This window comes from Mirounga angustirostris, unplaced genomic scaffold (assembly GCF_029215605.1).
Source record: "Mirounga angustirostris isolate CCGP_5_RB_7025 unplaced genomic scaffold, mMirAng1.0.hap1 SCAF_3, whole genome shotgun sequence".
Taxonomy (NCBI): domain Eukaryota; kingdom Metazoa; phylum Chordata; class Mammalia; order Carnivora; family Phocidae; genus Mirounga; species Mirounga angustirostris.
Window position 1 is genome coordinate 111,789,692 of NW_026991711.1, and position 18,668 is coordinate 111,808,359.

Consider the following 18,668-nt stretch of genomic DNA (forward strand, 5'->3'; position numbering starts at 1 on the left):
ACGCTTAACTGACTGAGCCACCCAGGCGCCCCGGCATAAGTGTTTTAAAGGAGAAGAAGAAAGTATTATGAGTATTGCCTAATGAGGGAGGTCAGGGATTACCCCTCAGAGGAAATCAGAACTGAACTGAGATTGAAATGAACAGTAGGAGTTCTTGCCTGGAGGAGGATGAGGGACAGGAAGAATGAGCAACGACCTAGCCCTGAGGATGAGGAAATGTGAGCTGTGAGAAGCAGGCAGAGGCCAGGCTGTGGATTTTAGCCTTCACACTAAATGCAATGGGCCATCACTGACATTTTAATCAGGAGAAAGGGGAAAGGACCAAGGGATAAATACAGCATTTTGCATTTGCATTTTGGAAAGAATATTCTGGCTGTGGTGTGGGAAACCACACTGACTGTAAATGAATACTTTTGATAGGAGATTGCTACAGTAGTCTAAGAAAGAGGATGAGAGTTTGTATTGGAATGATGGTGCAAAAAAGAAGAGAGCAGAAAAGAGTCAATACATATTTGTTTATGATGGGATGATAATAATAAACTAATATTATTAGTTGCATTTTTATTTTCCTCCATCTTTTTTTTTAAAGATTTTATTTATTTTTTAGAGAGCGAGCGAGAGAGAAACAGCATGAGAGGGGAAAGGGTCAGAGGGAGAAGCCGGCTCCCCGCTGAGCCGGGAGCCCGATGTGGGACTCGATCCCAGGACCCTGAGATCATGACCTGAGCCGAAGGCAGACGCTTAACCATCTGAGCCACCCAGGCGCCCTATTTTCCTCCATCTTGAAACATTCTCCTATCTTCGTTTTCATACCATGATACTGGTTTGATTTTTTAGCCTTTACCTCTTCCTTATAATTTCAATATTGCAGTTTCCTGGGCAAGTTGTGTCACCTTCTTCTTTGCCCTCTATATCCTCTCCTTAGACAACCCTATTTACTCACAACACAGTTTGAATTTAAACGGGATATTGATGCTTTATTATAGCAGCAGTTGTCTCTAAGTGTGCAGCTTTAACAGATAGGACTGAGGGAACAAAATAGGCAACATAAAGTGGACAGTGGTATTTGGTGACAATCTCCATTCAATGTTAAATTTGCTATATCTCTTGATTCCTATGTTCACTCAGCTACATGTCTATTGGAGTAACATAGACTTCAGCTCCCTATGTATCCTGAGGCAAAACTGAATTCATATTTCTTTATTGGTTCTGTCAGTAGTAGTAGTAGATGCTAAAAAAATTCTAATGACACCATTATAACTTGAGACAGACAAACAGAAACAGGTATGCTGTTTGTGGAATTATGCATTCAATATTATTGACGAACAAATGATTGAAATAAAAACCAGAAAGCTCTAATTTAGAAAAAAAAAAAAAAGACTTAGGTCTTGTCCTGCTCTGAGTCATGTGGTAGTAAAACATCTAGGAGCGTCTTTTTCATAATATAGAAGAGCTGATGCCTTGACAGGAAGACTTCCAAGATCTTTTCATCTCAAGTTCTGTGAATCTTTTTACCTAACTCTGATGAAAACATTGGAGTAGATCTCTCTGGGAAAAAAGGGGGCTCTTCTAAATCCTATTGCCATCCAGGTTGACTTTAAACTGTGTCAATAATATTTGAAGAAGGGAAACATCTTACAGACATTGTGCCCTCTCTCCCATCCTCTAACAGCATACCTACTTGCCATTGCTGTGACATCCAATCAGGTGCACCTGGGTGTATCTAGTGTCAACTGAATCCTGAATCTTGTTTTCTGCCCTAGGGCTTCTCTACAACCTCAGAGTAAAAGGCTGGGCTTGTGAACATCTGGAAGGGTAGGCAAGTCACATCCTCAAGGGATCTTTGACTAATAGGGAATGGGAACCGATTGCTCAGGTAAGCAATCCCATGATGAACTCATTCTACATGATTTCTCTCAGGGTCCCCCAAAGCCCTGAGCCCTGATATCCACCATGGTAATCAGTTCAATGCTACTTTTCTTCCCCCCTCTTCTGTTTTGCTTTCTCCAGTCCCCACCCTTAGTTGTTCTTTGGGGGGAATTTCCCAAAATTAAGGATCTTCCCTCAGACCCTTCTCAGGAGGCTGCTTTTTGGAAGAACCCAAGTTAAGGAAGATTTCTGTTGGATCAATATAGGTACACAGAGTTTACTTTACCCGATTAAGAGATTTCTGAAATTTTATGAGTAATTCAAATTATTCTAAACAATAACTTGTTCATTGATTTACATCTCAATTTCAGGAATACTATATCATTATTTTGTTATAAAACTTCAGTTGGCATAGTCTTCTAACTCTTCAGCATCTCACCAGGTATATCTTCCAGCTTTTATACCAAATAATCATCTGTAAATAAATATTCAAATGTATTAACAATATAGTTATTTAAAGGAACTGTTTATTATGAAATAATTTCTCTGCTGGTCAAAGCACAATTGCTTGCTAGCATGCATATTTTCATAACTTTTATCTTGGATTATTGTTTTGTTATGTAAGGTTTATACAGATTTTAATCCTCATTGCTGATGCCCTTCATTTGGACTTGGAAACTGTGTTCCCATTTTCGTAGTAATGATAATGCTTTTTCTTAATCCACAAATTTGTTAAAGTAAAAGGTATACACACATAGATATTTCTCTTTTTATTGGGAAAAAAAGAAAAGATTTTTCTTCTGCTGTTCCCTCAACCCATTAATCACAATACAATATATGCTATTAATTATGCTTAAATGCAGTTTGCTTATATAATTTGTGAACATCCAATAACTCAAGACTTTCAAATTATTTGTCTTCCATGTAGACATTTTGATTACTGAAACATTCCTAAAGCTAGAAGAAGGGATAATAACATAGGATTAAAACTATGAATCACCTTTTGATTAAATACTCCACAGTCTTTGTTGCTAAATCTTCACTCAGAGAATAACTCTAAGTCTCATTTGAACTTGTAGATTTTAATTCCATATTGATCACCACAACCTAGCAAAAGCAATACATATTCACTCACATCACAGTTTGACTTTAAACAGGATATTGATGCTTTATTATAGCAACAGTTGTCTCTAAGTGTGCAGCTCTAACAGATAGGACTGAGGGAAGAAAATAGGCAACATAAAGTGGACAGTGGTATTTGGTGACAATCTCCATTCAATGTTAAATTTGCTATATCTCTTGATTCCTATGTTCACTCAGCTACATGTCTATTGGAGTAACATAGACTTCAGCTCATAAAATTTTTATAGTGGCAATAATAGAAATAATAGATGTGTATCTATAAAGACGAATATATTTTAAGGTCTTTCACATTCATTATTTCATTTGACTTGAAAAATTATCTTTCCGTGCAGGTGAAAGAGGTATTAATATTTCCATTCAGGCTCAGAGAAATGGTGTCACATATGACCAAATTAAAATAACTGCTAAATGCAAAGTTGAGAACCAGGTGTTCTGGTTCCTGGCCCAGTGAGCTTCTTGGTATATGCCTATGTCCTGCTTTGCACGCTAACTAGGCCATTGTCTTCTCAGTGTCTTGTCCTGTCTCCCACTCTTACATTCTTCCCTCCTCTACCTTCCTAAACAAATGGGAAGATGTATACTGGGAGCTACTTTGGACCAGCTGTATTCTTTGCCTTCTTGTTCAACCTGAACATTGAATATAATCTTTCTGTGATGGTTCATTTTATGTGTCTACTTGGTGAGACTATGGTACCTAGTCATTTAATCAAAACCAAATCTAGATATTGCTAGACTGTGGTTAACATCTATAATCAGTTGACTTTGAGTAAAGCAGATTATCCTTGATATCATATGGATGGGCCTCATCTAATAAGTTGAAGGCCTTAAAAGCAAAAACTGAGATTTCCTGAAGAAGAAAAAGAAATTCTGTCTCAAGACTGCTGCATCAATTCCTGCCCGAATTTCTAGCCTTCTAGCCTACCCTGTGGCTTTTGGACTTCCCAGCCCTTAAAATCATGTGAGCCAATTCCTTAAAATAAAATTCTTGATATAGGGTAAGATATACTTCTGTATATTCTACCTAGAAATATCTGTATACTTTATCCTAGAAATATATAGATACAGATGTACACAAATGGAAATATGAGAATGCTTCTCTGGAGAACCCTGGCTAATATGCTTGTCTCATATTTGTCCTAGAATATCATAAATATCAATATCATAAAATCATAAATATCAATATCATAAAATTGTGCTCCATTAAGTTTTTTCTGTTCCTTTAAGGACTTCTATATATTTGCTCTCATCTCTGTTTTCCCTCTTCCTTGCCAAAATTTAAATTTTCACTCGTGCTCCTAGATTCCATAATTCTCTTCATTATAGGACCTATTTCACCAATCTTTTCTTTCTTGCAATACTAGTCTTTCCATTTCTCAGTTAATGAACTTAATCCTAAAGTATAGGACAAAATAGTTGTCATTAACCAGATCCTTTCAATCTTCCTATCAGTAAAATGAAGGGCACTTCAAATCATTTGTCCAAATATCTTACTGTTAACCAGATGAACACACACACACACATATACACACTAAGTTCTAAAGACTATATTTTATTTTATTTTTGATTTCAGTCTTGTACTCCAACCTATTTATGTTTTTGCAACAGAAGGCTAAAAAGCAAGAAATCAACTCTGAATTCAATCACAAATATTGGCTTTCATCATGAGGTATTGAATACTTTGATCCTTATGGCTTTGCATACAAGTAATTCTTAGGTAGCTAGGAATTTTTGGTTGCCTACTTGAATTCATATGGATGTTCTATGTGCAACTCAAATTAAACCTTATCAAAATTTAACTCCCAGTTTTTCCTGCCAAACTTTCTCTTTTCTTGTATTACCTATTTGGTTGTTGGCAATATCATTCAAATTTCTCAATGACTCTTGAATGTACATTTTCCTGAAAGTGTCCAGTTTGACCCCAATCCTGACAATTACTTTTCATTACTAAATACACTATATTCTCTTCAGCTTTATGCTTTTTTTTTTCCAACACTGATCCATTCATTTAATAAGTATCTGTTGAATCTCTAAGCTGTGTCAGACATGGTTGTACATGCTCAGGATGCTCCAGGGAATAAAGCAAAATAGTGGACCTTACTACATTCCAGATGGGTGACACAGATAAGTAACTATTAATATAATTAATAAGTAAATTATATGTTAGAAGATGACTTTTTACCTCCAAAGAAAGAAAGAAAGAAAGAAAGAAAGAAAGAAAGAAAGAAAGAGAACACAGTAAGCCTCTGGGAATTGGGTAGCTAAATATGTATTTAATAAACATTTATTATATTAGTGGTTGACTGAATGAACAGTCCTTTAAATTTCAGTTTGTCTGGTGTTCAATATCCTGGAAGACATGAGTTATACATAAACAGGACTTAGTTCATCTGTTTTTTGCTTTGGTTTTGTTAAAGATTTGTTTTGTTTTGTTGTCTGTTTGCTTCTCTGTCTTTGGTAGAATAGATGGGTAAGGGCTCAGAAGATGCTGACGGTTTAACATAACAAGTGAGTTGTTAAAAAAAAAAAGATAATTCTCCCTCCCTCCTTTTCTTCCTTCTTTTCTTCCTTTCATTTAATTTAGCAAGAAACTATTTAATTCCTACTATGATGCAAGAACTATGCCTGACACTGGAGATGCTCTTATGAATAAAGAATCACTGAACTTAAGGATATCCCAGTCAGTGGGGAAACGCATATAGACAGAGGTCAGGGAAGGTGCCCTGGTGGGTGAGAGCCAGGGTTCTGGAGCTATTCTCTGGCTGGATTACAGTCTCTAGGCCTCAGTCTACTCTTGTGAGGAATAGGGGTAAGAATAGGTCCTATAGAGAAGGCTGTGTTAGGATTCAGTGAGTTACTATTTGTAAGCTGCATAGAAAAGTACTTGGTACATAATAATTACTTAGTAAGTTTTCACTTATTTTATGTTTTTATTATAAGGACAATATGCTGTAGTAAATTGAAAGAGAGAAGCATGCCTAGCGATTATGGAAGCCTACACATGGTAGAACGAAACTTGGAGGGATGATTCTTCACTTTCTCTAAATTAAGAAGTGAAATGATGTTCCTAGAGATGGGATGAGGATCAGGTTAATCAGGAGGCTCGAAGAGACAGTGAGTAACAGCCCTCAGTAAGGAATGAAAGCAAGACATGCTCAAGGGCAAGAACTATGTTTGAAATTTCCAGACAAAACATATTGGAGAATACTGGTAGCTCTATATGGAAAATATATTTGGCAAGGAAACAGGCTGTCTGTAAAGTCGTGAATGAAATAGTGGAGTTTTCACTTCAGTGGTTGATCTAGAACATGATCATTAATGGATTATTTATCACAAAATGTCATTGTTAGCACTTTAAATTGTAATCATTAACTTTAAAGTGTTAGTTGTGGTTTGAGATTTGAGAAATTTGTAGATCATAATTTAAGAATTAGAGCAATTTTGTGAATTTTAGTAGATTTTTATGTTTATTCTACAAACTCTTATGTTTTCTTACCTTTAAAATGGTTCAGACACTATTAAACCAAGTATATTCTCACTTTAATCTTATTTCTAGTTAATTTTCAAGCTGTAGAATTTCATGTGTTATAACTGCTGCTTGGCAGGTTTTTTTTCAGGGGATATAGTTGAACTCATGCACACTTTGATATGATGGGCAGTTGTTAACACTAATTTCAATAAATTAGGTAACACATTGCATTGCTACATTTCATTTGTTAATATAGGACTGGAAAATAATATTTTTTCCCTAAAAATAAAGGGAACAGTGATTTGCTTCCTGACATAAAACAGTCTTAACACACACACACACACACACACACACAAGTCCGTGAAAGCATATATTTGTCTTCAAAGAAAAAAAAAAAAAGATTTAGAAAAGAGGGCAAACTTGTTAGGATTTTAAATCAATATTTGTATGACACCTTTTTATCTACTGCCTGGAAGAAATAAAAACACATTAAACTTTTTAATAAAAGTAAGTTAGAGTAACTGAGAACATTTTCAATCACATAATAAAGATTTGTTTCAGACATAAACAATGACTTTCTGTGAGCTCTGCCCTGACATCTAAAGAATTCAGAATGACATTCGCTATCCAACAGGGTTTTTCCTTCCGAAAACACAGCCCACTAAGAATCTCTAAACTACTCTGCCTCTTTGGTTCCTGTGTAAAACACCAGGCAAGCATGAGAAATTGAAACAGGCTGGCTGAGGTTTGGTAAAGAAGACAGTGCAATGGGAAGGCTTAAGGCAGAATTTTCCTAGAAGCCCATAGCTGCCAAACCAGGCCTTCAGATGCTGGCCCTTTCCTGGTCAGGAACAAGTAGGAGCTAGGTAGGGATAAAGAAGAAAGACTGGGAGATCATCGGAGAGCAAATAGACCACATCCCCAAGCTCTACTGGTACAGTAGAGAATAATAGTAGATAGTAATTATCAACACTCCATTCATTCAATCATTCATTCTTTCATACATTCATCCATTCAACAAATCTTTGCTTGCCAGGCATTGCTCTTGGTGATAAGATAAAATACTGAATAAAACAAAGTCCCTCCCCTCAGTCTAATTCAAGAGATAGACAAGAAACAAATAAAGATGTGATAAGTCAAGTGGTGATATATACTACAGAGAAAACTATATTAGAAGAGGAAGTATTGGGATGGGTTTAGACTTGCCAGGCAATTAAGTTAAATATTAATTTCAGAGAAACAACAAGTAATTTTTTAGTATAAGCAGGTCCCAAGCAATTTGGGATTTTTTTTTTTAGTATGTCTTCTGCAATATTTGAAGTATATTTATACAAAAAATGAAATATTTGTTTATAAATATAACTAACTCTGTGCTCTTCCACCTCTAATCTGGCAACCTTGTTAGAATTAGAAGCAGAAGAGTCTATTTTTATATTGAGTAGTCAAGGAAGCCTTCTGATGATATGACAGAAAAATAGAGACCTAAAGGAAGTAAGTTATTTGAAGGAGGAGTTTCAGTCTATGAGTGAAAATGCCCTGAGGCTAGAGATGTTCCTGAGAGGCTAGTGCAGACACTGGGGGCTGAGAAATGAAGTTGGGAAATGCAAGGCGATGAGCTCAGATAGTTGGATAGGGAGCCACATCCTGTAGGTTTTATAGGACAGCAGAAGAACTTTGGCATTTACTCCAAATAGGATGAGAAGTCATTGGAAAAGTTAGGTCAGGAAATGCCATAATCTACTTTGAATTTTAAACGGCTACTCCTGCTAAGAAGCGCGGGACTAAGAAGGAAGGCGGAAGCAGGAAAACCAGTTAGGAGTTAGTTGCAAAAAATCCAAAAAAGACACGACGGCGGTTTTGTGTGAGTGTGGTAGTAATGGAGGAAGAGAAAAGTGGATATTTTCTGAATAAATTTGAAGGTAGAACCCACAGGATTTGTTGACAAACTGGATGTTATGAGATCCATGGGAAAGAAGGCAAGGCTACCTGTCCGGTTTTTGGTCGGAGCAATTAGAACGGGAGAATGGAGTGGCTGTGGTCTTAGGAGCAGGCTGTGGAAGGCACGGGGGTTAGAGGGCAGTCTGAAGTGTGTTTTTAAGGAGCTGGGTTTGCAGTGGCTTCGTTAGTCACATGGAGATAGCTAACAGGTGATAGTATATGTATCTCTGGTGTTTAGGGAGGGATCAGGATTGTAGACATGCTTGTGAGTTGTCAACAAAGAGATGTTATATGAAGTCATGAAACTAGATGGAATCACCTAGAGAAGAGAGAGGATCCAAGGATTGACCCCTGGACACTACCATGGGTAGAAGCACAGTAAATAAAAGAAACATCAGAGAAGCAGTATTTAGAGACGTAAAAGGAAAACTGAGGGAGACAAGTGTCAAAGAAAGCAAGGGGAAAATACTGTGTGAAGGAAGAAAGATAATCCATTATGTTAGATGCTATTGATATTTTTTAGGATTATTTACTTATTAGAGAGAGAGTGTGAGTGGGGGCAGAGGGAGAAGGAGAGAGAGAATCTCAAGCAGACTCCTGCTAAGCATGGAGCCTGACTCGGGGCTCGATCCCACCACCTGGAGATCATGACCTGAGCCGAAACCAAGAGTCAAATGCTCAACAGACTGAGCCACCCGGGCACCCCAAATGCTATTGATATTTTGAACAATAACAGTAACAATAACACCAAGGTATTTTAACTATATTAGTTTCACTGAAAATACAATAAAAGATGAAGCACATGATATCTATGATGGGGCTTCTAATCCCTTATTTCTTTCTTCAGCTCCATCTTTCTAGATTGGAAGTATTTGGTAAACAATTCAGTAATATAAGAGGACAGGTATGAGTCAATATTGGCAGTTCCTGCCTCTTAATTCAGTGTACTTGTATTTGTTTTATATTCAGTTAACTTTCACCAAAGACTCTCTGGGTCTTTTGCCAATATATCCTTTTTTTATCTGAATCTCTATTTTGAATCTACCTGTCTTTTATTTGATTTTTTTTTTTTGTATGCTCAACTCAAAGACATTTACATTCTTAAATAAATATATGAATATAGGGCCAACCTAAAGTTTGCCTTCCTTGACCATGCCTCCCCTTATTATAGCTAATAAACCACCTTGATCTAAAAAGCATCTGAGCCTTATTCCCCATAAATAAAAACCTCATCTATTCTGTCATCCACTCCCTCAGTGTTCTGCTAACTAATCTGAAAAACAAGTCCAAATCAATGTGTTAAACACCTAGCAGCCTAATAGTCTCTCTATTACATTAAAAATAATTTTTTTAATTTGATTTGTGTGTGTCTGAGAGAGAGAGAGAGAGAGCACAAGCAGGGACAGGGAGAAGCAGGATCCCTGCTGAGCAAGGAGCCCGATGTGGGACTTGATCCCAGAACCCTGGGATCATGACCCGAGCTGAAGGCAGACGCTTAACTGACTGAACCACCCAAGTGTCCCTCAAAATATTACATTTTAAAAGAAGTTTTTATAGCACGTAGTAGTTACTGAAAAAAAAAAAATGTTGAATGATTTCTCTATGAGAAGTTAGGTATGAGGACAAAATGGATGGGGAGATAGTTTGGAGTAGGTCTCCGAAAAGTCATCCTCAACTCACTGGAAGTAGTCACCCAGCTTTCAACATTGTGTTTCCCTTTTTATATATGAAAGGATTACCTCATTCTTTTCCTCAGTTCGAGCTAAACATATAATTTGCACAATGTTTGGGGATTATTTTTGTTGTTGTTTTATTTAGAAAAAAAATCAATGAAATATTTTCTCTACAAACTCCTAGAGTTCCTGTTTATTTTGTTTCTTTGTGTTCTGCTAACAAGAATATATTTCTTTAGTGAAAAGTTGCAGTTAAAATTTAAGTCATAGTCTCAGTTGTGTTCCCAAAGAAAGCAAGCATAGAGCAGGCTTGTCAAACATCTGATGGGGAGTTCAGATGTGACCAGAGAATCGTTTACTAGACTCATCGAGCCACCAGGAAATCCTCTTCTGGCTCTGTGGTATGTCTGTGCCTCGTGTGGGGAAATTGCCCTGCTTGCAGATTTGCCTCTGACTGGTCAATGGAATCAGGCAGGCAGACTGTACAAGCAGCAAAAAGGTCACCTTTGTTGAACCCAGAGACCCTTAGTGTCTGGGTTCTATTTAAATAAAACCTGATGCTGAGCTGCTTATCTACTTCCTTCCAAATGCTCCGAACCTCACAAGTTAGTTCGCAAAATAGGGTTGAAAATTTGGCCACGTTTCTAGAACATCCAGCCCTGGTGTTCGCCAAAAATATCAAAACAGCGGACTTTCTTGTGGTACTCAGGCTCTTCTGATTTCGGGCCCAGTTAAATACCAGGCACTTTCTTCTTCCTTTTTGGGCGGGAAAGTGGGCTATGAGAAAACTAGGAGGAAGATGGAATATCTAGACATTTAAAAATTAATCTTTTCATATTTTCAGATCCTTGACTGAAAGTAATGTAAACTAATGAGTTTGAATGTTTTTTTTGTGTGAAGTAAAAAGAGCAGCATAGAAAAAAAAAAAAAAATGGAGGCAATCTCTGTGCCAAGACCAAAGGGTAATTTTGTGTCCTGGCAGTTCAGGTTGTGGGTTGCTTTTCCACAACTATGCTTCCACCGCTATTACTTAGTCTGCTCAGAGTTCTACCCTGACTAGTGCCCACATAATCGAATAATGAGCAGATGCTTCTGCTGTGAACATTGCTTTTATATGATGATTCTGGAGGAGATTTAACTGTTTCATGATCCCAGGAGACAAAGGAATGGAAAGGAAAAAAAAAAAAAAAGAGGAAGAGTAACCCAACTTACTAAAATAATTAATATAGCTTGCAAACTTACCTAGTGTACAAAAAGGGACCTGAACCAACAATAAAACCAGAAAAACAAGGGTGCTTGGGTAGTTCAGTCAGTTAAATGTCTGCCTTTGGCTCAAGTTAGGATCCCAGGGTCCTGGGATCGAGCCCCACATTGGGTTCCCTGCTCAGTGGGGAGCCTGCTTCTCCCTCTCCCTCTGCTGATTCCCCGGCTTGTACTCTCTCTCTCTGCCAAATAAATAAATAAAATCTTAAAAATAAATAAATAAAAACGAAACAAAAAATAAACACACGAGAGAATAGTGTTTTCTCTTCTTGTTTTCTTTAATGTTTAAAGGTCTTGGTGATATTATCCCAAGTACCTGGGTTTTATTAGGTACCATTAAGTAAAGATACCACATAGTTTGTTGGAGGTAAAATATTTCCATGTCATATGTAGTTGAGTGATACATGTTCAAATTTCAGTGTCTTGCAGGAAATGTTACCGGGCTAAATGATGATTCTAGGAGCAAGGAACAAGGTTTTGATTTTGAGGAAGCAAAAATACTTGTAAAATGATATATAGCTAGAAATTTTTTTCTTTAACTAGACATCTATGGATATCTCAGGAACAATAGGTATTCCAGAAATCTAGAGAATAAATTGTGCCTAAGTATTTTGCTCCAGAAATATCTTCTTAGGGAATAAATTGTGAATTTTGATTGTGTTAGCTCTTCCATCAACTCTTCTGGAATCTACTCCATCACCGTAAAAGAGAGAGTAGAGAGCTTCACCCTGCAGAAGATGGCAGATCCTTAGTTTGATTAACAATTTAGATATTTGATAATTTCAAATTTTTTTTATAATTTTAATGTAATGAATGACATATAGGAGGAATCTCCAAAGTTTTTAGAATAAAATAAACATTTATTCTCATTAACCATAGTTAAGCATTATTGACATTTGGGTTTATTTTTCTTTCTATCTTTTCAAAAGCTATATATATATATATATATGTATATATATATTCATTTGTGTTTTGTTTTCCTATAAAATGGTGTTATTTCCTATAAAATGGTATTCTCTAGTTTTTGCTGCTGTTTTGCATTTAGCATTACATTTTGAGTGGATTCCATGCTATTAAATATTCTCAAAAACATGCTTTTCAGTGGTTGCATATTATTCTGTTATATGATGGACCATGATTTGTTAAATTATTTCACACTTGAAGCAGTAATGATGACCCCAAAGTTCTACCATCATAAATGATCATTCAATAAACAACTTTATACATACAATTTTACGAACATTTCTCATGATACATTTTGGAAGATTTCTTTTTTATGGTGTAACTTCCAGATCAAAATATATTGTATATTTTAAGATTTGATACATATTGACAAATTGCTACCCTGAAATATATGTACATTGCAGAATCACAGTGAGTGTGTGTGTGTGTGTGTGTGCACGTGCGTGCGCATTTTTAACCTTTCACAGTATGGTCTGTTTTCTTAGCTTTTTTCCTTACTGGGGCTTTGATGTTTCATAAGGTTTGTATTTGTGTTCCAGTGGTTAGCTTTATAATTATACCTCATTATAAGACCCTTAGTCCCCTCTTTTTTAATTTTTTATTTTTTTAAAGATTTTATTTATTTGACAGAGAGAGACACAGCGAGAACAGGAACACAAGCAGGGGGAGTGGGAGAAGGAGAAGCAGGCTTCCCACGGAGCAGGGAGCCCGATGCGGGACTCGATCCCAGGACCCTGGGATCATGACCTGAGCCGAAGGCAGACGCTTAACGACTGAGCCACCCAGGCGCCCCCCTCTTTTTTTAGACAGCATAATATTTTTATACGATGGATATTCTGATTATCACTGCCTAACAAATGATCCTAAAACTTAGTGGCGTGAAACAGTATTTTATTATAGCTCACAATTTTGTGGGTAGAAATTCATGTAGGGATCAGGTTGGTGATTCTTCTACTCCATATTTTGTCAAGTGGTTTCATTTGTTGGTATGCACCTGATAGCTTGGCTGTCTGAAGGTTTCAAAATGGTTTAGCTTACATGTTGATGGTTTGATGGAAGATGGCCAGGAGGTTGGGCTCAGCTGGGATCCTCTCCTTCCCCATGTCATTCAGGGCCTTTCCAAATGGTATCTCCAGTGGGGTAGTCAAACATATGGCAACTCATGGTGTAAATAATAAGTATGACATGAGGCCTGGGTAGAAGCTGAAAGGCTTCTTATGACCTGCTTGAGCCTCCTTATATTGAGGAGGGAAGTCACTAGAGTCAGGCCTGATGTAAGGGGAGGAAATTATACTCAAACTTTCGATGAAAAGAGTAGAAAATAATTCATGACTATCTTTAATCTACACCATTCATACTTGGGCCACAAATTATTTACTTTCTATACAACATATGAAATACTTTCTTCTTCTCCTCAGATTTGCAAAACTCTCATCCCCTTATTGCATCAGCATGTAGTCCAGGATTTTGTCCTCTAAATTAGGTCCAGTTCTCTCTTCCTCCCATCCTCACACACAATGTTAGACTAGAGATAGAATCAATAGACACTCAAATTGAAAAAGGAGAATAGGATGTATCTCATGGTTCACAGTAATTCTGAAATCCAGCAGTTTTCATAATCTAATTCAGTCCCTAAAAAACGATCCTTTGGAGTCTTGGCTATACCCTCTGGGTTCCTGGTTCTTGCCTTCAAGTCATCCTTCCTTTTTCATTAGAAATTACCAATATTAGTATCTATGTAGCTTTCTCAACATGTTTTGTAGCAATAGAATTTTTGAAGTTCAAAGATCTCTTTTAATTTTGTAGTTTTGTACATTATCATTTCAGTCCAATCTAATATAATTACTTTTAGAAAAGCCTTTTTAAAAAAAAATTATCGGGGGGCACCTGGGTGGCTCAGTTGTTAGGCGTCTGCCTTTGACTCGGGTCATGATCCCAGGGTCCTGGGACTGAGTCCTGCATCAGGCTCCTCGCTCAGCGGGGATCCTGCTTCTCCTTCTCCCACTGTCCCTCTCCCCACTTATTCTCTCTCCCTCTCAAATAAATAAATAAAATCTTTAAAAAAATGTAAAAAATAATTATCAATTAATCATCCACTCTATTAGATAAAAGCCATGTTCACAAATCTCTTTGAGATTAGTTCCTTCTTTATCTTAGGCTTCCTGTGACATTGCTGAGGAACAACAGCTTTAAAAGTCTCAGAAATATTGTCTATGGATGAGAATTTTCTTAATATGTGCCCCTTCTGGGTCTTCGCCTCCTCTACCTCTCAGACCCTAACCCATTCCTTCACTGCTTTTGCAGTCATTCCTGTCTTTCTTAAGTGTCTTCTTGGCCACCATCATCAATGGATACAGTCCATATATAGAAGGACTTCCTTTTTCTGGCACTTCTGGAGATTTGTCACCATTAGCTATCCTGGCCCCACTTTTCATTTCTTCACTACCACTTACTTGTGTTGCCTCTTTCTGTAAGGATTACCGATTACCAAGAGGCCTTGCCAGTCTCAGTTGCCTTAATCAGCCCTTACACAATTTGAAATCTGTCTCCTGATTTCCCTGGAAATGCAAGTCATAGGTTTCATTATTATTGTTTTCCTTTTTGTGGAGTTTCTAAGAGAGGAGGGAAGTTTCAGATTTAACCACCAGCATGTCTCTACGAGATTTAGAACTGTTTTACTTTTTTATTTATTATTTTTTAAAGATTTTATTTATTTATTTATTTATTTATTTGTCAGAGAGAGAGAGGGAGAGTGTAAGCACAAGTGGGGGAGCGGGAGAGGGAGAAGCAGATTCCCCCGCTCAGCAGGGAGCCCAATGAGGGACTGGATCCTAGGACCCTGGATTCATGACCTGAGCCGAAGGCAGACGCTGAGCCACCCAGGCACCCTAGAACAGATTTATTTTTAATACTCTTATATTTAAAAAAGAAGTCACCTTTAGAGGTAAATACCAGTCTGATAAGGGGTAAAATAGAACAATTTGAAATAGCCAATTTGATATTACTTTAATTTGTATGGACACAATTTATTGAGGCCACTTGGGTATCGCAAATTATAATAATATGTCAATGAGGCACCCTGTCCTTCATTTTAGTAATGAGTTCAGATGGGGGTGAAGAGTCAGAGATAAGATAAAAAAGAAAGAGGAAGAGGAGATAGTATGAGAGGAGGACACGATCTAACTTTTAGTTCATAAGATGAGTCAAAGTGACCTGAAGTCAAAGCAACTAAATTGAGAAGGCAAAGTCCAAATGGACTTCTTCATAAATATCACATTAATATTGGGAGAAAAAAAGCAGCATATTTACATTAAAAGAAGCATATGTATGTTACAAAATCCAGTATAAAAAGTTAACTAGCTTTAAGTTAAAACAGGAGATTCTTTCTGAAATTCTCTTCAACCTGACCTTTGTATATCTGGCCCTTGTCATTCAGGTTTCAACTTAAATGTCACCTGCTGAACTCTCAACCCAAAGTAGCCCGTGAATCTCCAGCGTCAGTCTATTTTATTCCTTATAGCACTTTTTACTCTCAGATGCTTCCTTATGTATTTATTTTTTTATAATCTCTTGCTCCACTCAAATTATAAACTCCCTAAGAATGGAAACCTACGGGACTTTTCCAATGTTATTTTCTCTGCATCTGGACAGATCCTGGTGTCCAGTTGGATCACAATAACATTCCATTTATGGATGATAGAAATGACATAGAAATTTCAGACTGGGAGTGGTATGCCATGGAGGTTCCCCTTCTAGGTATCTCGTCACTCTTCTCTGATCTTCAGCAGACTTACATGCAAATGGGACTATTCCAATTGGCTACTTCTAGTATTTAAGAAGCTAAAGACTTTATTATTTTTCTGTTGCATTTGATTATCTTATCAGCATTCATTAATTTTAAGAGTTTTTAAGTTGTTTGTTTTGTTTTCAGTGTGGTCTAGTCAGAGAGATAACTTTGTCTCCTCCTTTCCAAAGGTTTTCTGGTTTATTTTGTGTTTGGTTTACACCATTTCACTGGCTCTTTAATTAGCCAGGACCTTCCCAACATTATTGTGCAATAATGATGATGGTGGGTAATCTTCCTTTGTTCCTCAGTTTAATGGGACTATCTCTAGTAATTTAAAATAAGGTACAGCTGATTAATGATTTAAAAGCTATTCTATACCATGCTTAATGAGTAATAGATTGCATTTATCCAATGAATGTCTTTATAATGGTGAGTTTGATTGCTGGTACTTGTATTTGGTATTTTCACATCTATATAATTGAAATAAATGTACAATTTCCTTATTGTTATTCTTATCAGATTTTGATTTTAGGTATTTCACTTTCAAAATTGAAAGACTACCTTTTATCCTTTAGAGCCTCTAGAATAAATGACACAGAGCTGGTTTTATTCTCTGAAAATCTAAAAACAAATGCTCATTAGTTAAAATAAAATATTATGTTGGCCTAGAGCCATCTTTAGAGTTTTTTTTTTTTTTTTTTTGGTAACATTTCCAATTTATTCAATGGTTACTTGCATATATAGGTTGCCTATTTAAAACTGATACGATTGAAAAATGTGTATAGTACCAGAAAATTGCCCAGTTCTTCTAATTTATCAAACTGATTAAGAATTATGCATTCTTGCCTTTTATAACCATTTTATCAAGTGATTTTGTTAGAAATAATATAGCTGGTAGGAGCACAGGTCTTGGCAAAGTCAAAGCGAGGAAGTGCTGCCTTAAAATCCATCTTTGATATGTATGGAGCTTTGTGATAATAGTAAATTAATTCCGCAGCTTCAGTAACTGCATTTGTAAAAAAAAAGGGAAATAAATAAACATTTTAGAATTTTGTTTTAAGGATTAACTGAAGTAATATACAAAACTCTAAGGATAGCATCTGCTACTGAGAGAGTATAAAATACATCCTAGCTATTTATCATTATAGTTATCATCATGATCATTTCCCTCTCTATTTTATTTGCAAGAAGTTTTTTCTGTTCTTTTATACTTCTTGAATTTATTTATAATATTATCTTCCTCTTTTATAATAAATTAATTTCTGCCTTTATCTTCACTGTTTTATTTCTTTTATTTTCCTTTAGTGTGTTTTCTTTTTCTAATTTCTTTAATTAAATGCTTGGTTTATTTTCATTTTTTTCTTGTGTAATTATAAAAATATTCCAAGGCTGTGATTTTGTCTCTGGATACCAGCTTGGCTGCATCTCATAAGAGTTAAAAGTAATATACTGATTTGTTTTCTAAATAATCTATAACTTAATTTTTATTCCTTCTTGGTCTAAATGTATTTAGAAAGATTACTGCAAATTTCCCAATAGTTAGAATTTTTACTGGTTTTGTTTGTTTCTTTAGCTTTTTATTATTATTTCTTATATTATTGCATGGTGGTCAGAGAATGTATGCTGCATAATTTATGCTTTGTAGAATATATTGAAATATTTTGTGACATTATAGATGACTATTTTTTCTACATGTTACATGAATATTATATATTTTATATTTTTTAGAGTTTATCATTAAAATATATTAATTCAACCATATTATTTTTTTTGAATAATTTATATTTTTTCTTGACTACTAGAAACATCGAAGACAGAGAACTGTGTTAAAGTTGTTAAAAAAACAAAATCTAATGGATTAATTTGAAGATCTAATTGGTTTTATTAAGTGATTCATGAATCAGGGAGCATCTCATCTGGCAGGTAGAGGGGAAACTCCTGGGAGTTGTACACAATGGAAAGTGCTTATAGGAGAGTGGGGCAAGAAGTTATTAGCAAAAGAAAAGATTGTTTCAGGCCAGGACACCTCTTCTGGGGAGAAGGAATCAGGAGGGTTTCTTTTTTTTTTTTTAAGATTTTATTTATTTGCGAGAGAGAGAATGAGAGACAGAGAGCATGAGAGGGAGGAGGGTCAGAGGGAGAAGCAGACTCCCTGCCGAGCAGGGAGCCCGATGTGGGACTCGATCCCGGGACTCCAGGATCATGACCTGAGCCAAAGGCAGTCGCTTAACCGACTGAGCCACCCAGGCGCCCCAGGAGGGTTTCTATCATGCAGCTAACCCCACAAGTGCTGATCAGGAAATTTAAGATTGACTGTTAAAAGGTCACATTCCTAGAATAGGTTGAAACTGTAATTAAGTCTTGATTTGCTGTCTTGGAGGGAAATGACTTCATTTTGGGCTTGCTTTTTCTTTTTTAACAAAGTCTTCTACAGAAGTTCTGTCTCTATCCATTTTTTAAATAATGTTTTTCAATACTATTTATTTAGCACAGAAAGATTTATGAAATTTTTACAACTTTATTGTAAAGTCCACATTTTCTGTATAAACAGCCTTTTGTAATCTGA

General features: G+C 36.2%; 1 protein-coding gene across 2 annotated transcripts in view; it reads left to right on the forward strand.

Annotated features, from left to right (window-relative positions):
* LOC123839428 (uncharacterized) overlaps positions 1-18,668 on the forward strand; it is a 280,569-nt gene that overhangs the window by 36,901 nt on the left and 225,000 nt on the right. Inside the window, exon 1 of one of the 2 annotated variants that reach the window (XM_064586483.1) lies at positions 1,664-1,876. The exons of the other annotated variant lie outside the window; for it this stretch is intronic. The gene's annotated coding sequence lies outside the window, so the exon portion shown is untranslated. Of the gene's footprint in view, positions 1-1,663; positions 1,877-18,668 lie in introns of those variants that run through there. 2 annotated transcript variants of the gene reach the window in all.